Source organism: Somniosus microcephalus, chromosome 2 (assembly GCF_052327205.1).
Source record: "Somniosus microcephalus isolate GS21.2 chromosome 2, FLI_Smic_1.0, whole genome shotgun sequence".
Taxonomy (NCBI): Eukaryota; Metazoa; Chordata; class Chondrichthyes; order Squaliformes; family Somniosidae; genus Somniosus; species Somniosus microcephalus.
The window spans coordinates 150,149,299-150,171,715 of record NC_140988.1 but is presented as its reverse complement, the minus strand read 5'-3'; the positions used below and the strand labels follow the sequence as shown (position 1 = coordinate 150,171,715).

Genomic DNA, 22,417 nt, shown 5'->3' with positions numbered 1-22,417 from the left:
GAGGTGGTCTGATGAGGCTGTCCAAACGACTCCTGTAGTCTCGAAGCGGAGGCTGCTGGGCGGCTGGCGGTCTGGCGGGCGGTCGTACTTGGTCTGCCGTGTAGTCTCGAGGCGGAGGCTGCTGGCGGTCGCACGTGGTCTGCCGTAACACCGATGGGTGTCCGACCTCATCGCGGCGATTGTGCTGTTCCGACGGGGCGGTGGAGGTCTAAATGTGTTGGTCGTGCGCGGATCCTTACGCACGTCGTGGTGAATAAAACGTATTCAACCTCGTGATGGATCATAGAAACGTGGGACCTCTGCAGCCCGTGGTTCGAAGTGGGCGCCGGTGCGAAAAATCTGGCCGCCTTTTAATGACTGGCAGACTGGGTAGATGCGGACCATTGCCCTGTCGGTGTTGTTAGGAAGTCCCCATTTGAACGAAATATCGGTGGGAACGCCAAAACGGGCGATCCAGGAGGAAATTAACGTGGGTCTTGCCGGTCGGGTAACTCGCCGAGCAGGCGAGCGAACTCATCGAAAGTCGAAAACGTACTGGAGACGGTGCGCGACATAGTGCTATGACGGTAACACCGAAGTGAGTTAACAGTTGCTGCGTTGATCAGTGATCAGATATGGTCAGCAATAGTCCCGCGTGGCTGATCGCGGCCGTGGGATGCCTGTAGACCCGCACCTCGTTGGTTGCTTTGGCGGTTGTTGTTTCGTTCTTGGGAGAAACTGCCGGGAGGGCGGCAACGCTACGCTTTTGCGCAGAACTGCGCACGGTAGATTACACAACCCAGTAGGCTGACGAGCTGGGGCGGCGTCTGCGGGGGATGAGTCTTCGTGTTTCACGAGGGATGGGTCCTCGAGGTTTGCGAGGGAAAAGTCCTCGTGGTTTGCGAAGGGTGGGTCCTCATGCTTCGCGAGGGATGGGTCCTCGTGGGTCGCGAGGAGCGCATCCTCGTGGGTCATGAGGAGCGAGTCCTCGTGGGTGGCGAGGCATGGTTTGCGAGGACTGAGTCCTTGTGGCATCTCCGCCGGGGCGCGCTCCGATCTTGTGGGCCCGAAAAACCTGCAGTACCCTCGCTTTGAGGGGTGTCATACTTGCTGTTTCGTTGGGGGATGTCGTGGAGGCGGACGATCCGTGAGGCGGTAGAGCTGTCGAAAACGGAGACCGTAAACAGGTGCGTGGTCTGTGCCGCATCGATGTTGCACTGGGCGAACGGGGCTTCTACCAGAATAAAGCACGAGGGCGGTTGCTGCTCCCTGTATTGCGGTAGCATCGGCGAAACGGCTGTTGCTTCCATGGCGTGCTTCTTTTGTGAAAAAACGTTCACAAGAATCGGGGTCCGGCTGCGTTTCGTTCGTGAAAAACGGTCACGAAAAACGGGATCACCTCCAGGCTGCGTTTCCTTTGCGAATACGTTCGCAAAGACAGGGTCACCAATGTAGGAATTGGTGTTCGTCGGTTGTTGTTCGTTGGTTGTTGTTCGTCGTGTCGTTCTTCTGTGGAAACGTTCACAGAGACGGGGCTCAGGCTGTGCGCTTCTTCCGTGAAAAACGTTCACGGAGACGGGGTCACCAATGTAGGTATTGATGAATTCCCATACTCACGTCGTTGGGTCACCAATGTAGGAATTGTCGTATTCCTAACAAATAACGGAGCTTGACTCGGAAGAACAACAAACAGGACTTTAATGTTGGATTAAATGAAATACAGCAAACAACGGAGATCGATGCAGGAGAGCCATGGAACAGGTCTTTCCCCAGTGGGGACGCCACGAGGACTAACTAGGCAGTGCGGAGGTTTGCGTGATGACGTCATCGCGTTTGCATTGCGACGTCATCGCGTTGCTCGCGTTTTCCCGCGCTTGGGGCGGCCACGTGATGCGCAACGTGACGTCATTGCGTTTGCCCGCGCTTGGGGCGGTCACGTGAATTGCGTGGTGACGTCATCGTGTTTACCTGGCACCGGGCCGAAGTCGCGGGAGCGGGAGGCCGAGCTGGGCCGGCTCGCGTTTACCCGAGTCATCGCGTTAGGTCGCGTTCTTAAAGGGGCAACGCCCCGTACATGCAAACTCTATACAAACAAAGTTAAAGGGAATTATGTACAGTAAGAGACACTCGGTGGTACCGCTACAAGGAGCAAATAAATGTATTAAATTCCACTCCAATTTTTGAATAGAAAAAAACTGATGTAACTCATTTTGTTATTTCACTGAGATTTAAAGGGAAGCTTCATTTGTTGATTATGCAAGATTATTGAAAGCTTTCATCTTCCAGCAGATGGCATAAGTCTCTGTTGAAATCGCGCCCCCGCCCCGCCCCGCCCTCTCCGGCCTGTGTGTGAGTGCGCGCGTGCGCTGTGCTTGCCCCTGGGCCGGGGGGGCTTGCAGTGTGCGCTCGCTAGCGGAGGAGGCGCTGTGAGTCGCTCCAGGCACAGCCGGTCGGCACTGGGAGCAGTGAGTGAGGATAGCAGAGCCGGCGATGCTGCTCACTGTGGTTCTGAGGGTTGTTCAGTTCAGCCTTGGGTGAAAATGGCCACCAGGAGAAGGAGCAGAAGCGGCGGCAGAACCTTCCCTACTGCTCTGTCATCCCCTTCTGCCATCGTCTTGCCGCACTTCACAGGATAATATAATAATTTCAATAAAAGGAGAGCGGTGGCGGAGGGGGGGAAGAGCACCAACCTTCATCTCTCCTTCGTCCGCTCGAGACCTTTTTTTCTGGTGAGTTTATTTAAAAGACCATTTTTTATATAATAAAGTGTGTATTAAAAATAATAAGAGGGGGTGTCCTGAAATCCTGCCTGTTTAAACCTGGGCTGAGATTATTCAGGGTGATTTATTTTCCCCATCCCCTATTTAATTCCTGGCTATTTCCGGCGGGACTGGTTTCCGGTTGTGGTGTTTAAAAGGAGGCGACATTCGGGCTGCTAACCGCCCCGGGCCGCCGCCCCCGCTCTTGGCGCCGACAGCGGGCCCGGGGAACTGCGAGTCGTTTCCCTTTTATTTTGCCCTTTCCTTGACTCTGGATCCACTTCGTCACCACTGGCGCTTTCCACTGTAAATATCCATGCTCATTGCAAAAGACATTTCAACATAAGCAGAAACAGATTCATCTTGGGTTTAATGATTCCAGTGCAGCAGGAAAGCTGCTTTTTTGTGGGGGTGGATTGGTTTGGGGGGGTGGGGGTGGCGATAGGAGAACTGTAGTAACTTCACGTAATAATTGATTTAACGAAATCTCCGTTTATACCAGACTGATGGGTGCGTTGCAACCGAAGCAGCAGGGTTTTAATCATGACGATTAAAATGTACCAGTTTGTTTAAAGGGTTATGTAATTTCTTGTTAAATTCGATATTTCTAACACTATTGTGGATAGAAGGGTGGAGTAATAACCCAGATTACTTCCCCTGTGTAGAATGTGTCCGTACCATAGATGCCACCATATGAATTTGCAGACGTTGGCCATTCAAGATTTATGAGTCAATAAATAAAACCAAGTGAAAGGTTTAAATGCTAGAAAGCAGGCCTTGTTATAACCCAGTATCATTCTTCAAATTATGCTGTTCTCCATAATCAAATGGCTAACTAAAGACCAATTATGCAACAAAGTGTCTTTTCTATTGTTTCCACTCAATTGAAAATTAGTTAGTAATTTATAACGTATCTATCCCCGTGGAACTAGGATCGATACATAATTCTGCTACTGTCAGTAAAGGATCATTTGATTTAACTTGCACCATACTGAAATCAAATCTTGATTTGGCACTTGTGAACCAAATGGTAACTGAATAGTTTATCAATTATTTATTTAGTTATCCACCTTGTGTTCCACTCTTTTGTACTGCATATAACCCACATTCCTGCAGCCATCTTTATTTTTCCCCCAGTCAGAGTTCTTATAATCTCTTCCTTGTGAAGGACAGAGGCACAGACAATAACAGGAAAGAGGACAAGGGGGTGAGGTCAATGTGTGGATAAGACCTATCATTTGGAGAATGAAGAATGTCATCCTGATGGAATTCTTCTGTTCCCTTTGTTGCTGGTTCTATAATCGTATTGTTGATTTATGTGATTGTGATGTTAAGAGAATTTGACTGCATTTGTGGCATTGTAAAGCTGATGACATGACTAGCCTTGAAAACACAAGGCCCTTTAATGTTTTGCGATCCAAACAGTAATTGTTTACAAATGCATGGATGGCTTTCGAGGTAATAATTCTTCAAATTCCCTGATTGAACCCTGCCTGAAGGCATTCCACAACATATATTGCTTTAGTGGAATGCTGTTATTTTGTCTTTTGGAAGAAGGCTTACCTACTAGGGAGCTGAAATATTTAATGCATTTTTCAAGCCATCTGGAAATCCCTATTACCAGCCAAACATGATCTTATTCGAGCTTATGAATGTTAAGTCAATGTCCTGCCTTTCTTGGGCAGAAGAGATTTTAGTCATCATTCCTGTAGTAAACTAAAGTAGGATGATCTTGAGCAAGAAATCTTGAATGTGGATAATAAAAGGCAACAGTGCAGCCAAATGAACATTCACAAGCAGCCTCTGCAGACTGGAAATAGTTGAAAATACCAGGAATGTTGCAAATGAATCTTTTGAAATTGAGCATTTCTTTTTTAGCATTGTGTAGTGTCTTTGTCAGTGACATGCTTAAGGCCACGTTTCTATCAATTGGTTTATTGTTATTTGAAAGTTGGGGTGATCTGCTCAGTTGTTCCTTCATCTAGTGTTAGTGCTGAGTGCAAGATTGTATCTTTGCTGTTAGATAGGCTCTTGTTTGTTTGAGGAGGCATTGGTCCTGCTAGCATAGGTCTAAGTCACTAGTTCTCTTCACTTTTATCTTAGAATTTGAGCTAGAATTGTGCGAAAGGAGAAAATGGTGCTCTAAGGATCAACCCTGTGATTGCAGATGCTCTAAAATAAGAACAGTGCCACTGTAATTCAGCAAAACTAAGAAGTTCTTCCCTTTGAAACCCCAAGATATGCAAGCCCTGCTTTACAACTTACCAATGTGTATTTCTGTGGGAGGTATACCGCTGCAGTTGTCTGCAAAATTATTCTTCCTTGTGATGTGATGAGTTGCAAGATAGTAATATTGAAGACTCCAAAGCTTCACTACCAGATAGTGCTCGTGTCACTGGCTGACCATACGTCCCCGTTTTCTGGGGACAGTCCCTGGATTGGCACTGTGTCCCTGGGTAAATAATGTTCCCGGAAGACTCCCCAATTCAGAAAACCCGTCCCTGTATAGAGTCTTCTTTTAAACACAAATGTACAGAAACCCCCCGGGGGGAGATTCTTGGCCCGTTCTCACCCGGTTTGAGCTCAGGAATGGATTCCAGGAGCCGGTTGAATGGCGGTGACGATGGTGGCCCTACCTTCCCACAATGCAGTGTGGTGGAGAAAAGGCCCCATCGATAGCTCGGGCCACACTGCACTCTGGGAGAGATTGAGTCACCTGACCCCGTGTTTCGACCAATAGTGACTGGCCGGAGGGTGGAACTTTTATAATGCGCGGGAGAAGCTGAGGGCGCAGTAAGAACCTATGCGTGAGTGGATTTACTTTACCTCAGATTAGTATGGTGCATCGTTTTGTTTTTACTGAAGAAGGCAAGTATTAAATTCTCCCACCGGGAAGAGGTTTCTGAAACCAAGTCGGCATGCCGGTTTTCTTGAAAAGCATCCTGGCTACTTTGCTGTGCTCCCACCCTGTCTCTCCCCGGATTCAGTTTAGAAAATATGGTCACCCTAACTTAAGAGCTGAGTGGGCCAGGTTAGAGGCTAAAATGATGGAGCAACTACAGGCTGTGAAAATTCCATACCCTTTCCCTCCTGTCCAATAACTGAAAATTCATTTGTAGGCAAGGTGTTCTCTGCTAATCATTACTTGCGAAAGGTAGAAGATGGAGATGAAATATATTTAAGCATGCACGTGAAATATTAATGAAGATATATATATATATTTTGTGAAGGATGGACTAACCGATTGAGAACCATTTATAAAAAAAAAAAAAAAAGGTGCTAACTCTAAATTTTTATTCTCTAATTTTTCTCCCCTCTCTGTTGCGTCCTTGGTTGGGGTATACTGGTTCTATGGGAGCCCCATGGTACCTCAGGCGGCTATTCATATGTAAACGATGATGCATATCAGCAGTTATTTGACAGGGAAACAACACAGCTGAGCCTGAACCTGTCACTATCCTTGCTGAAATCAGCTAACTGAACCATAGATTAGAGATTAAACTTGGGGCCGCCTTGTTTTGCATGGTGGAGCTACTCGCTGCGTATCGGGAGAGGGGGAAACTGAGATTTAGATGGCATGTTAATGATTCCTCAGAATTTAGCACTTAATTCTGGAAGGGTTTTAATGGGTTAAGTCCTATTCAAATGAACAGTGTCCAGATAGATGAAGATAACTATGTATTTGTTGGAAAATCTATTCAGACATCCACAGAATTGAAAAACATTTAGCTTTTTTTGAATACTGCTGGACTGAAAAATCAGATCGTTGCCATCTTCCTTTTTCTCATTCTGTTTAAAACAAAGCCAGTATAAGCTTCACGTAGACTGTCCTTAGAAATATGTTACAATTGAGTGATTCAGATGGTCTTCTGGATAGGGTAGTGAAAGCAAAACCTCTGGAGTAATTTAAGAATTAGTGTGATGGTGGATTATAGATTTCTGTGGAAGGGTAAGCTAGATGGGCTGAATGACCTCCCTAATCTCTACTTACCTGGCCATTTGTGTGTATCCCACTTACTTTGCCCCACCATTGCTGAGTGTGCGTTCAGATGTCTAGGCTCTAAGCTCTGTAATTTCCTCCCTAAACCCCTCTTCCTCCCACCTTTCCTATTCACAGTATTTATTAACGACTTAGCTGATGGCATAGAAAGTCATATATCCAAATTTGCCAATGATACAAAGATAGGTGGAATTGTAGATGGGAGCATAACATCACAAAGGGATATCAACAGATTAAGTGAATGGGCAAAACTGTGGTAAATGGATTTCAATGTAGGCAAATGTGAGGTCCTGTACTTTGGACCTACAAAGGATAGAACAGGGTACTTTCTAAATGGTGAAAAGCTAAAAACAGTGGGGGTCCAGGTACATAGCTTATTAAAATGTCATGAACAGGTACGGAAAATAATCAAAAAGGCTAATGGAATGCTGCCCTTTATATCTAGAGGACTAGAGTACAAGGGGGTAGAAGTTATGCTGCAGCTAAAAAAAGCCCTGGTCAGACCACACCTGGAGTACTGTGAGCAGTTCTGGGCATCACACCTTAGGAAGTATATATTGGCCTTGGAGGGAGTGCAGCGTAGGTTTACCAGAATGATACCTGGACTTCAAGGGTTAAATTACGAAGAGAGATTACACAAATTAGGGTTATATTCCCTAGAATGTAGAAGGTTAAGGGGTGATCTGATCGAAGTTTTCAAGCTATTAAGGGGAACAGATAGGGTAGATAGAGAGAAACTATTTCCACTGGTTGGGGATTGTAGGACTGGGGGACATAGTCTAAAAATTAGAGCCAGACCTTTCAGGAGTGAAATTAGGAAACACTTCTACACACTTCTGGTAGAAGTTTGGAACTCTTCTGCAAACGGCAACTGATGCTAAATCAATTAATTTTAAATTGGAGATTGATAACTTTCTGTTAACCAAAGTTATTAAGGGGTATGGGCAGGTATATGGAGTTAGGTCACAGATCATCCATGATCGCATTGAATGGCGGAGCAGGCTAGAGGGGCTGGATGGCCTACTCCTGTTACTGTTTCCTCCTTTATGACCCTTATCTCTTTGACCATGTTTTTAGTTACCCTTCCTAATACCTCCTTGAGCTTGGTGTCAATTTTTGTATGTTTATTTCTACATTTAAAGGCGCTGTATGCCAGCTGTGGCTCGGTTGGTAGCACACCCTTGCCCCTGAGTCAGAAGGTTGTGGGTTCAAGTCCCACTCCAGGGATTGAGCACATAAAGCTACGCTGACATTCCAGTGCCGTGCTAAGGGAGTGCTGCACTGTTGGAGGTGCCGTCTTTCCGATGAGATGTTAAACCGAGGCCCCATCTGCTCTCTCGGGTAGACGTAAAAGATCCCATGGCACTATTTCAAAGAAGAGCAGGGGAGTTATCCCCGGTGTCCTGGCCAATATTTATCCCTCAACCAACATAACAAAAACAGATTATCTGGTCATTATCACATTGCTGTTTGTGGGACCTTGCTGTGTGCAAATTGGCTGCCGCGTTTCCCACATTACAGTGACTCCACTTCAAAAGTACTTCATTTGGCTGTAAAGTGTTTTGAGACATCCGGTGGTCATGAAAGGCGCTATATAAATGCAAGTCTTTCTTTATATAAATGCAAGTTATCTTTGATGTCACAAACCACTTGAACAGGTGCTGGGAATGCCCTATGAACCTCAACACTGTTACACCCTTAAATATATTTTATTTTATATCATACTGTTTGCAGATTCCCATTAAAATAAAATTGTTATGGGCAACATAGTGACATTAAGTGAGGAAGATTCAGCAGCAACTTGATAGATATAGCGAATTGACTGTCCTTGTATTAAGTCATCAGGATGTCATCACAATAAATTTACACAATAAATGGTAGGACACTGAAGTGCAGAGGATCAGAGGGATCTTGGAGTGCATGTCCACAGATCCATGAAGGTTGCAGGATAGGTAGATAAGGTGGTTAAGAAGGCATACGGGATACGTACCTTTATTAGCCGAGATATAGATAGAATATAAGAGCAGGGAGGTTATGCTTGAACTGTATAAAACACTAGTTACGCCGCAGCTAGTATACTGAGTGCGGTTCTGGTCACCACATTACAGGAAGGATGTGATTGCACAAGAGGGGGTGCTGAGGAGATTTATGAGGATGTTGCTTGGGCTGGGGAATTTTAGCTATGAGGAAAGATTTGATAGGTTGGAGTTGTTTTCTTTGGAACAGAGGAAGCTGAGGGAAGACCTAATTGAGGTGTATAAAATTATGAGGGGCCTAGATGGGGAGGATAGGAAGGACCTATTTCCCTTAGCAGAGGGGTCGATAACCAGGGGGCATAGATTTAAAATAATTGGTAGGCGGTTTAGAGGGGATTTGAGGAGTAATTTTCTCACCTAGAGGGTGGTGGGGTTACGGAACTCACTGCCTGAAAGGGTGGTAGAAGCAGAAACCCTCATCACATTTAAAAAGTACTTGGATATACACTTGAAGTGCCGTTACCTACAAGGATATGGACTAAGTGCTGGAAAGTGGGATTAGGCTGGATAGCTCTTTGTCGGCTGGATAGCTCTTTGTCAGCCGGCACGGACAAGATGGGCCAAATGGCCACCTCCTGTGCTGTAAATTTCTATGATTCTATGATCACTTAGATGCATATTTTTGGCAGTTTTTTGCTGAAGTGCTGGGAGTCATACATATTTACAATGATTTTGACAGAGGATCACTTCAAATGAGTTTATAATGAGTTTTTGTTGAATGTAAGACTGACTCTTGAGATTTTCCTCCTTGCTGAGAAGGCGGGCAATCTGCTCCCATACTTCTACTAATGTTGCTTTGAAGCAGGCATCTAGTTCCAGGTTTATTTTAATTGTTGACAACGTGTTTTAAAGTTAAGGAGGTAGAGCTGCAGCCTCTTGAGGTTCCGAGAATCACTAAAAGAGGTGGCATCCATTGGTGATTCTTGAGATAGCACTGCCCTCAATGGCAATGTAAACAGAAACTGGATTGTTGGAGGTGGAGCCAGTCATGTTTACTGTCTGCCAGAGGTGTGTGGCAACACCTGCTAAAATAAATTGGAAGATCCATTTTGTGCTCACTGGTGTGCACGAATCTTTCCCCAGCCAAGAATGAGCAATTGTTTTTCTGTTCCAGCTGCTGTATAATCTAAATAGGGCAGATTGTACAGCAGTAAAATGCTGAGCTATTGTTGCAAAACAGCCTCCTGAAAATTTTTGAAATGTGTCACAGAGGATATGTAAGACCAGCCAAGGATGAAGCTAGAGTTAGTGGACTGAATTTGTTGCAGTAGCTGTTTGGGGAATCTACCCCAAAATACCTTCAGTTTGAGAAGCTACCAAAAAGAGAACTTGATTAATTTCTGGCTAAACTTGCCTTGACAGTAATGGCCCAGAAATTCGGGTTGGAGGCTTCCCGCGGGTGCAAGCCCCCGACCTGCACTTACCTTGCGCACCGGCAGTTGAGCTGTAGGGCCCCGTGGAATTCCGATCCTGGGCCTGCTCCAACTGCCGGCGCGCAGTGCTTGTGTATCCCAGGGGCGCAGTTAGTTCGATGCATCCCCTGGGATCACGTGGGCCATGGGCAGCCAATCGGAGGAGGGAAAAGCCCATTCATAAGTCTAATACTACGGCCCCAAAATAGCAATAAACCTTCAAAATAAAAAAAATCACACTTTTTTTAAATAAACTATAAATTACACCTTTTTACATTTCTAAATTCTAAAGACTTACCCTCCCGGAGAAACCTGTATAAAAAAAAAACGTAAGTTCAAAGCGCAGACTCCCCCGCGCACGCGTTCGACCTCTGAACCCCTGCTTTCAGAGGAACGGAAGTGCCGGTTTCCCGCGCATGCGCAGTGCATGCAGGAAACCGGCACTTCCATCGGGCCCGTGCGTACTCACCTGTGGAGACCCGAAGTTCTGGATCATCTTTTGACGAGCACAGTCTCCAAAAGCCGTCAATAAGCTTTTTGCAAGCTTCATTCAAATTGGAATTCTTTACCTAACAGTATGAATTACTTTCAGCCGCAGGTGGCCATCTAATTCACTGCACTGATTTCCTCCGGCTTAATGATCAGATCGCCTTCCAGTCCTTCCTAGCTCTCTTCACTGTTGATTCTCCTTTTAACTTTGATTCCACCATACCGATGGCTCAACAAATCTAAAGGTTCTATGCTGACACATCATACAGACATACTCCACTTTGTGCACAGAACTGCCTAGAGGCCAGAGCCCACAGCTACATAGTGACAGTTGGTATAGCAAAATTAAATGGGAAATGTTACCATAGTAATTTACGATGGTAAATATTCACAGAAAACCTTGACTAAAAATGGTGATGGTTTGTGGACAGGAAGTGCACACCCTGTACACTTTTTTTTATATTTTTCATTCAACAGAAATACTAAGGTATTTATATTGCATTTGCCATAACCAAAACAAACCACTTTTTAGCATAATTCAAATTATTTTGCAAAAGCATAATCTCTTTTTTATAGGCTCTCTAACATTGTGCAGTGTGATTGTTCGTGAAGGTTACTCTAACTGTACTACACACTTGTTTTCTTAAGTTAAATTCATCTTGAATACAAAGTTAAACATTTTGGGGAGTGGGGAGATCAGAACTACAAATATAGTCGGTGACTGTGTTTTAAGACAATGAAATCAGCTGTTACCGCATATGAAATATATACTTTTATGTGTGTATTTGAAAGTGATCTCTTGCCTTGTTCGTTAAACTGTGTTGCTTTTCTGAATTGGTCACTCTATTAACTTTGGGCTGGAAGAAAAAGAAAGACTTGCATTTATATAGTGCCTTTCACGACCACCGGACGTCTCAAAGCACTTTACAGCCAATGAAGTACTTTTTTGGCGTGTAGCCACTGCTGTAATGTAGGAAACTGAAGGTTGTGGGTTTGAGTCACATGCTACGACCTGAGGTTATAATCTAGGCTGACACTCCAGTGCAGTATTGAGAGAATAGCTGCCCCGTTTGCCTACATTACAGCAGTCACCATGTTCCAGAAAAGTAATTTGTTTATGAAGCATTTTGATGACATGATAAATGCAAGTATAAATAATGACTTGCACTGTGGAGTTTCTGTGAGCTGCCGAATGTACTTTTATGAGTTATTAAATGAGTATAATTACTATGCTGCATTCGCTGTAGTGTGGTAACTGCTGGTCTAACCCAGTTGTAGCCGTATATTACAGGTAAGCGGTTACTTATGTTTTATTTAGAATGTGATTTTTTTTACAATATGAACTGCAGGGTTAGTTCTCATCGTTTATTTTGCAACCATTTTCAACTTCCATCAAACTAAGCTTCCACACAAGTGCGCTGTGATCTGGCATAATTTCTAAGAGTATTAATTGTAAATGTGGTTCTTCGAGATCTTGCTTACAGTTTTGGATATATAAACTTGACTGATCAACTATCATACATGTTCGCATCTAGGCCATTTGGTCAACCTTGCTGCTATTGTTGCACAGTGTTCACACACATAGCAGCACTGTTGGCATCAAAACATCACTAGTGTATTGATTACCAGCATTGTGTTCTGAATAAGGAACTTTGGTTAGAGAATGTAAATTCCCTTATCTTTGCACAGGGGTCCTAGTTGTCAAATATTGGAAGTAAAATACTCACTAATAAATATATTTTTGAACAAAAACTTTTGAATGACTTTGCCTCAGTAGCAGTTCAACAGTGATGCATTAATGTGCTGTATAAAATAGGAAAACTGTTGAACCACACATTGTTACTGATAATAGTAATCCCTTTGAATTAAATTAGAATATGGGCACGACTCTCAAACATGTGTCAATGATCATCCACTACATCTGACTAAAGTGGACATGTGAGAAAATGCATCTGATCTAGTCAGGGCAGAGTACAGTTCATAAAACAATTCATAGACACTAATGCTGCGATACTTCTATGTGATCATAGTATTCCAAAATACAAACTACTGAGTGGAAGGGAAACAGATTTTTAGTTCATGATTATGTAAAATGTTTTAAATCTTCTCATTACAAGGTATTATAATATTTCAGTTTGTTTTTGTTGCAATTCTGAGACACATGCGCATGCACATATACTCACAGGAAAGTCAACAAAATGTATGTATTCCTTAACCTGTAAAGATAGTTAGACTATATATGCACAGGTGGTAGTTATCTAAATTACATTACAAATGATGACCATAATTATTATATTGGTGTATTATTCAATTGTACGAAAACAAACTTTAAAAAAACATTGTAAATTAAAGAACATCAGAAGCAATTTTTTTAGTTAAAAATATATCACAATGTTTTCTCAAATATAATGTTTCTTCTCTTCCTACCTCACATATAGCCCAAAAATACAAATGGGCATTGCATGTGAAATACTGTAGTCAGGCTACTCAGTTTGATAATGAACCTGCAAGCATTAGAAATATGAACACATGACCAATGACGGACAGGTAAAGACCCTCTAGTCCATTGAGTCTGTCCCACACAATTGCGATACCTTGTGTGTATCTATATATATAAAAGACCTCTTCTGTCTGTCTATCCTTCTGTCTGTCTGTCCTCACGTGTGCGTCTGTCCGGCTATGCGCTCGAAAGTTATAGAGCGTACCTACGCGCGCGTTACCTCCGAAGAAAGCTTACGGTTCCGGGATGGTCGTAAGCGTATTTACTTTTCGGTCGGACGAAAATTGTTCGCGCCTTATGCAAAAAACCTTCAAAATTAAACTCATTATCTGCTAGCATTGATTGACTGACGTCAAGGTTCGACCAATCCTGTGCCGTCACGATTGACCAATCCTACAGTACGGTCCCCTGATGGTTGGCCAATCGGTGTGTGTGTGGGCGGGACTAATCGTTTTCATCTCAGGGATCTGGCAGCCATTGTTTCACTGCCATTACTTCAGCTTCCAGCTCAAACTACTCTATCCAGCTTTGAAAAAGTTAGTATCTCTTTTAAAAATAACAAGATTTACCAAAAATGTTTTATAAGTACTTTCACTTTCATCTTTCAAGGTATTAAAAGGTAGAAATGTTGCCCGGCAGCAGATTGAGACAGGGACACAGACAGGCCCCAAAAGCCTGGGACTCGATTTAAAATGTTGCCCGGCAGCAGATTCACAGAGGGACACAGAGAGGCCCCAAAGCCTCGCACTCGATTTAAACCGCCCGGCCCAAAACAGCCCTGGCAAAGCCGGGCTCCCCCCAGCTAGTATCACAATATATACACTCCACCCACCCGAAACCATGTGATCTACTGGGAGAGACAAAAAAAGATGAACCCAAGCCAATTTGGGGGAAAAAAGCTGGGAAATTCCCCTCCGACCCATCTAAGCGATCGAAACTAGTCCAGGACATCACTCTGGCCCCAAATTCCCTGCAGTACCTACCTTCTGTAAGAGGTGATCGCCGTCCCAGCCAGAAACTGGTCCAGCTCTCGCTTGAAGGAATTCAGGGAATCAGCATCCACTGCATGAGACGGGAGCCTGTTCCAGAGGTCCACTATTCTCTGGGAAAAGAACCATCTCCTGACATCGAACCTAGTTCTAGCCTGACCCCTGTCCTCCCTAACCTATTTAATTGAAACAAACTGTCAACTGGAACACAGTTTATTCCCTTCATTATCTTATGAACCTCAATCAGATCACCTCTAAGTCTACGCTTCGCTAAAGTGTAGAGTTCGAACTCTCTTAGCCTATCTTGATAATTAAAATGCTTTAGACTGGGAATTAGTTTAGTGGCTTTCCTCTGCACCCTCTCCAAAGCCTCAATTTCAGCCACCATGTGAGGAGACCAAAACTGGACACTGTATTCCAAGTGTGGTCTTGTACAAGGACAAAATAGTATGCCTCATCTTGTACTCAATTGTCCTATGGATACACCCCAACACCCTATTTGCTTAACGGCATTGCTCATGTACCATTAAGGATGTATGCACTAGAATGCCCAAGTATCTTTCTATCTCCACCTTCTTTAATGCTTTTCCCTGAAGGGTGTATGGATATTGACCATTTTCCCTACCCATATGCATAATACGGCACTTATGACTGAAAATTGATGTATAACTTAGATGAGTCCATTTCCTCAACACATTAACATCTGCCTGAAGCAGACGAGTATCATCTGCAGTCCTAATACTCGCACCGATCATGGTGTCATTTGCAAATCGTGCCCCCAACATCCACATCCAGATCATTAATAAAAAATAGTAAAGAGCAATGGTCCCAACACTGATCCCTGCGGGACATCACTGGTGACCAATCTCCAAACGGATCCAAATCCATCTATAACTACTTTTTGCCTACGTCCTGCCAGCTAGTGATGATCTGGGAGAGGCAAAAAACCAGATCAATATACTACCACGAATACCAGAGGCTTCGATCTTCTAGAGAAGCCTCTTGTGCGGTACCTTATCAAAAGCTTTTTGGAAGTCTAAGTAGGTAATCTCTACTGGACTTCCCTCGTTCACCAACTTTGTAACTTCTTCAAAAATTACAATTAAATTTGTAAGTCATGACCTTTTTATGAAGCCATGTTGGGTGTCCCTGATATGTCCCTCTCTATCCAAGCATTCATATATTGCTACCCTAATGATTCCCTCAAGCATCTTGCCTATTACTGATGTTAAATTAATGGGTCTATTGTTACCCAGGTCTGTCCTGTTGTCTTTTTTAAAGATAGGGACTACATTAACATCCTTCCAGTCTATAGGAACCATTCCAGAGTGCAGTGAGCTATTAAAAATACAGGCTCGGGGCTTGCACAGCACATGATATCCACCTGAGGGTCCTCAGGGAGATGGGACATCTGGTCTGGCTGCTCTATCTATTTTCAAGTTCTTAATTCTTTCTGAAACAATATGTTTATGTTAATATTACTAGTTTTGTTAGTAACATTATTAAATTCAAATAGTTGAGCATCATCTTCAAGAGTGAAGACCGATGCAAAGTACTCATTTATTATTTCCATCGTGCCCAATGAGTCCTTTGTAACCTGTCCTTGAACATCCTTCAATGGCCCAATACAGTCTTTGACAGTTCTCTGACTCTTCACATAACTGAAAAAGCTTTTCCCATTACTTCCACAGATGTCTACGATCCTTTTTTCCATTAGCCTTTTTGCTGATCGAATAGCAGCCTTTGTTTTCTTTAGTGGCTCCTTGTACTCAACTCTGTTTAATTGAGTATTAAATGTCTTTCATTAATAGGAACATTTCTGTTTACATCTCATTTGTCTTTGTACATAACCAGTCAGCCACCTTGGTTTTTTTCTTACCACACTTCCTTCTTTTGACTTTGGGTACATAATTGTTTTCCACATTTTTTATCCTGTTCTTAAAAACTTTCCATTTGTATTTTACATTGGTCTCATCACCACCCAGCAGGGTTGACCAATTTACCTGTTCCGAATCATCTGCCATTCTGGTGAAGTTTGCTCCCTAATTACTTCATTAACATGTTGAGATCAAGCATTTTCAACAACAAAAAATCTATAAACTGGTACAAACAAAGCACTGCCATTGTTTTGACAGTAATTCGAACAAAGAAATTACCTTATACAATATTATTCCAATGATCTCCTGGCCAGTCTCCCATCTTCCACCCTCCGTAAACTTCAGCTCATCCAAAGCTTTAATGCCCATATCCTGACTTGCACCAAGTCCTGTTTGCCCATCACCTCTGTGCTTGCTGACTACATTGGCTACAGGTCCAGCAATGCCTCAAATTTAAAATGTTCATTCTTGTGTTCAAATCCCTCCACTGCTTTGCCCCCCATCTCTGTAACCTCCTCCAGTCCTATGACACTCCTGGCCAATAGGGCAAGCAAATAACCCCTGGCAGAAAATACCATTCTAATGGAACACTGACAAGTGCATGATTTTTCCTCCCTTCCTATTCTTGCATCTCTCTGACAGCACAAGCAAGATCAGAATCTTAGCTGATGGGACACCCATAGTAAGGAAGAAAGTTTGGTCAATTGTCAAACATTCAAGTTTTCTGAAATATGCAGCTTGAGAAACAGGCACTGGAGCAGCCTCCTAGATACGGAGCTTCATAGACAGTTAGAAACATAGAAACATAGAAGATAGGAGCAGGAGTAGGCCATTTGGCCCTTCGAGCCTGCTCCGCCATTCAATGAGATCATGGCTGATCATCCAAATTCAGTACCCTGTCCCTGCCTTCTCCCCATATCCCTTGATCCCTTTAGCCTTAAGAAATATATCCAACTCTTTTTTGAATATATTTAATGAACTGGCCTCCACCGCCCTCTGTGGCAGAGAATTCCACAGGTTCACCACTCTCTGGGTGAAGAAATTCCTCCTCATTTCAGTCCTAAATGGCTTACCCCTTATCCTTAGACTATGACCCCTGGTTCTGGACTCCCCGGCCATCGGGAACATCCTTCCTGCATCTAGTCTGTCCAGGCCTGACAGAATTTTATAAGTTTCGATGAGATCCCCTCTCAATCTTCTAAACTCCAGTGAGTATAAGCCCAATCGACACAATCTCTCCTCATACGTCATTCCTGCCATCCCAGGTATCAGCCTGGTGAATCTTCGCTGCACTCCTTCCATGGCAAGAACGTCCTTCCTCAGGTAAGGCGACTAAAACTGCACACAATACTCATGGTGTGGTCTCACCAAGGCCCTGTACAGCTGTAGCAAGACATCCTTGTTCCTGTACTCGAACCCTCTTGCTACGAAGGCCAACATACCATTTGCCTTCTTAACCGCCTGCTGCACCTGCATGCTTACCTTCAGCGACTGGTACACAAGAACACCCAGGTCTCTCTGCACTTCCCCTTCTCCCAATCTATTGCCATTCAAATAATCTGCCTTCCTGTTTTTGCCACCAAAGTGGATAACCTCACATTTATCCACATTATAGTGCATTTGCCATGTTTCTGCCCAATCTGTCTAAATCGCACTGGAGTTTCACGACATCCTCCTCACAGCTTACCCTCCCACCCAGCTTTGTGTCGTCTGCAAATTTGGAGATATTACATCCCATTCCCTTGTCCAGATCATTAATATATATTGTGAACAGCTGGGGTCCTAGGACCGATCCTTGCGGTACCCCACTAGTCACTGCCTGCCACTCGGAAAATGACCCGTTTATTCCAACTCTTTGCTTTCTGTCCGCCAACCAGTTCTCTATCCAAGTCAATACCTTGCCCCCAGTCAAATCAAATCAAATCAACTTTTATTGTCATTGTTAGTGCACAAGTGTGGTACAACGAAATGTAGGCTTGCGGCTCCCGAGAGTGTACATTTGGATTAAGACATTTAAACATTCAACATACATTTGGCTTGTAGTATATTAACAAAAACATAACCATAATAAAGTGCATTGGCAGATGTGCAGGCTTTAGAGTTTATTTGTGGAGTTCAGTAGGATGACAGCCCTGGGAAAGAAGCTGTTCCTAAATCTGGTCGTACGGGTGCGAATGCATCTGTAGCGTCTCCCAGATGGCAGGAGGGCGAACAGACTGTGGCTGGGGTGGGTAGGGTCTTTGATGATGGACCGTGACATCCGTAGACAGCGTTTCTGGTATATGTGCTCTATGGTCAGTAGCCGGGTGCCGGTAATGCGTTGGGCAGTTTTGACTACCCGCTGCAGGGCTTTCTGGTCATAGTAGCTACAGCTGCCATACCATACTGTGATACAGTTTGTCAGGATGCTCTATAGTGCAGCGGTAAAAGTTAGAGAGGATCAGGGGTGACAGGTTACATCCCTTCAGCCTCCTTAGGAAATATAGGCGCTGCTGGGCCTTCTTCAGAGAGGAGTTATTGAGGGACCAGGAGAGGTCTTCCGTGATGTGCCTTAATTTTGCACGCTAATCTCTTATGTGGGACCTTATCGAAAGCCTTCTGAAAGTCCAAATACACCACATCCACTGGTTCTCCCTTATCTATTTTACCAGTTACATCCTCAAAAAATTCCAGTAGATTAGTCAAGCATGATTTACCTTTTGTAAATCCATGTTGACTTTGTCCGATCCTGTCACTGCTTTCCAAGTGCTCTGCTATTACATCTTTTATAATAGATTCTAGCATTTTCCCCACAACCGATGTCAGGCTTACCGGTCTATAATTCCCCGCTTTTTCTCGACCACCTTTTTTGAATAGTGGGGTAACATTAGCTACCCTCCAATCCATGGGTACTGTTCCAGAGTCTATCGAGTTCTGGAAGATGACCAGCAATGCATCTACTATTTCTAGGGCCACTTCCTTAAGTACCCTGGGATGTAGATTATCAGGCCCTGGGGATTTATCGGCCTTTAGTCCCATCAATTTTCCTAACACAATTTCCCTACAAATACTGATTTCTTTCAGTTCCACCCTTTCATCAGGCCCTATATTCCCCTGCATCTCTGGGAGGTTATTTGTGTCCTCCTTTGTGAAGACAGAACCAAAGTATGAATTTAGTTGGTCTGCCATTTCTTTGTTTCCCATTATAAATTCCCCTGATTCTGACTGTAAGGGACCTACGCTTGACTTCACCAATCTTTTTCTCTTCACATATGTATAAAAGCTTTTACAGTCAGTTTTTATGTTCCCTGCTAGCTTACTCATATTCTATTTTCCTTTTCTTAATTAATCCCTTTTGTTGACTCCGAAACTGCTCCCAATCCTCAGGATTATTGCTTTTTCTGGCCAATTTATATGTCGTCTCCTTGGATCTTATGCTATCCCTAATTTCCCTTGTTAGCCATGGTTGAGTCACCTTTTTTGTTTTATTTTTATGCCAAACTGGGATGAACAAATTCTGTAGCTCATCCATTCGGTCTTTGAATGTTTGCCATTGCCTATCTACCGTCAACCCTTTGAGTGCCATTCCCCAATCAATCCTACCCAACTCGCTCCTCAGACCATCATAGTTTCCTTTATTTAAATTGAGGACCCTAGTCTCTGAGTCAACTACTTCATTCTCCATCTTAATGAAGAATTCGATCATATTATGATCGCTCAGACCCAAGGGGCCTCGTACAACAAGATTGCTAATTAATCCTTTGTCGTTACATAATACCCAGTCTAAGATGGCCTGATCTCTGGTTGGTTCCTCGACATATTGGTCCAGGAAACCATCCCGTAAACACTCCAGGAATTCCTCCTCCACAGTATTGTTACTAATTTGGTTGGCCCAATCTATATGTAGATTAAAGTCACCCATGATGACTGCTGTGCCCTTATTGCACCCTTCTTTAATTTCCCTTTTAATGCCATCCCCAACCTCCGCCTTACTGTTGGGAGGTCTATATACCACTCCCACTAATGTTATTTTCCCCTTAGTATTTCTCAATTCTACCCATACAGATTCCACATCATCAGAGCTAATATCCTTCATTACAATTATATTAATCGCTTCTTTAACCAGTAATGCTACCCCACCTCCCTTTCCTTTTTGCCTGTCTTTCCTGAATATCGAATACCCCTGGATGTTGAGTTCCCAGTCTTGGCCATCCTTGAGCCACGTTTCCGTAATCCCAACCAAATCATATTCGTTTACCTCTATTTGCGCAGCCAATTCGTCCACCTTATTACAAATGCTCCTCGCATTAAGACACAAAGCCTTCAGGCTTGTTTTTTTAACGCTCTTAGACCTATTAGAATTATTATTTACTGTGGCCACGTTTGATTTAAACCGTTGATTTCTCTGACTGCCACTTTTGGTTTTTCTCCTTCCTATCTTTTGCTTTTATCCCTGTTTCCCTTTCCTCTGTCTCCCTGCTCAGGTTCCCAACCCCTGCCATTTTAGTTTAAACCCCCCCGAACAGTGCTAGCAAACCTCCCCGCAAGGATATTTGTCCCGCTCTGGTTCAGGTGCAACCCGTCCGACTTGTGCAAGTCCCACCTTCCCCAGAAGCAGGCCCAGTGATCCAGGAAACTAAAGCCCTCCCTCCTGCACCAACTCATTAGCCACGCATTCATCTGCTCTATCCTCCTATTCCTATACTCACGAGCACGTGGCACCGGGAGTAATCCAGAGATTACAACCTTTTGAGGTCCTGCTCTTGAATCTGCTACCTAGCTCCCTAAATTCTTGCTGCAGGACCTCATCCCTCTTCCTACCCATGTCATTGGTCCCAATGTGAACCACGACCTCTGACTGTTCACCCTCCCCCTTCAGAATGCCCAGCAGCCGTTCAGTGACATCCTTGACCCTGGCACCAGGGAGGCAACAAACCATCCTGGAGTCACGTCTACGGCCACAGAAACGCCTATCTGTACTCCTTACGATAGAATCCCCTACCACTATTGCTCTCCCACTCTTTTTCCTCCCTTCCTGAGCAGCAGAAGCACCCCTGGTGCCGGGAAGTTGGCTGCTGCTGCCTTCCTCTGGTAAGTCATCCCCCTCAACAGTATCCAAATTGGTATACCTGTTTGAGAGGGGGATGGCCACAGGGGTCCCCTGCACTACCTGCCTGCCTCTACTGCTCTGCCTGATGGTCACCCATTTCCCTTCTGCCTGTGCAGCCCTTACCTGCGGTGTGACCAACTCACTAAACATGTTATCCACGACCCTCTCAACATCGTGAATGCTCCAAAGCCCATCCATCCGCAGCTCCAGCGCCGCAATGCGGTCTGCTAGTAGCTGCAGCTGGATGCATTTCTGGCACACATGGTCATCAGGGACACCGGCAGTGTCCCTGAATTCCCACATAGAGCAAGAGGAGCATAACACGGGGCTGGGCTCTCCTGGCATGACTTACCCTTTAATTAATTTAAATTAATTCACTATCACCAGTTAAAGATAAACTCTAAGGCGCTTGTATGGTTTACCAATAGTCCCTGCTACACCAGAAAAGACCTTAGCAACTATAAACTACAGAGTTAAAGTTTAAAAAAGAGAAATACTCACCAACCAATCACTTACCTGCTCCCTGGTGACATCACACACTGATTACTTTTTACCTCTCTCCCAGCTGCTGAGTTGGTGTGCCTCGCCTCGCTCCTCTTATACTGCCGCCTCGGTGCTCTCCTGGTCTGATTTGGTCGGGCCTCGCCTCGCTTCTCCTTTTATACTGCCGCCTCGGTGCTCTCCTGGTCCAATCTGGTCGAGCCTCGCCTCGCTTCTCCTTTTATACTGCCGCCTCGGTGCTCTCCTGGTCCGATCTGGTCGGGCCTCGCCTCGCTCCTCCTTTTATACTGCCGCCTCGGTGCTCTCCTGGTTAAGAGTTATTGAGGGTGAAAGAAGTGTTTTACGCCAAAGTGGAGTTAGCTTTAGCAATTAGGATTACAACTATAGAACCTCTACAACAGTGGATCAATATTTAGAACTGTGAAGAATAGCCTTCTCAGTTTAACAACTGCCAGGCAATAATGGAACCACAGAATTTCCAGTCTTTACAGGCCAGGGGACTTGGTTATTCCGGATATTGTCTTTTGGGACGGGAATACACTTTGGATTGAAAGTTTCACCCCTCTCCCAGAGCATTGTTTCTCTTTTTGGAAAAAAAACTCACATTTTTAAAAATTCTCATTAAGATGAAGATCTTTTGTGTTGAGGAATGGAACACTTCCATTTTGGCCACCCAGTGTTAGCATCGATCACTTAGCTAGCTCTCTCACTGCTGATTTCACTGCCCTCACCTTGCCTTCTCTCTTCTGATTTCACTGCACTCCTGTCCTCCCTAAACCTCTTCCT

General features: G+C 44.2%; 1 protein-coding gene across 2 annotated transcripts in view; it reads left to right on the top strand.

Moving 5' to 3' along the window:
* Positions 1 to 2,332: 2,332 nt before the first annotated feature.
* wdfy3 (WD repeat and FYVE domain containing 3) overlaps positions 2,333 to 22,417 on the top strand; it is a 583,406-nt gene continuing 563,321 nt past the window's right edge. For both annotated transcript variants that reach the window (XM_085963501.1, XM_085963491.1), the window contains exon 1: positions 2,333 to 2,708. The gene's annotated coding sequence lies outside the window, so the exon portion shown is untranslated. The remainder of the gene's footprint in view (positions 2,709 to 22,417) is intronic.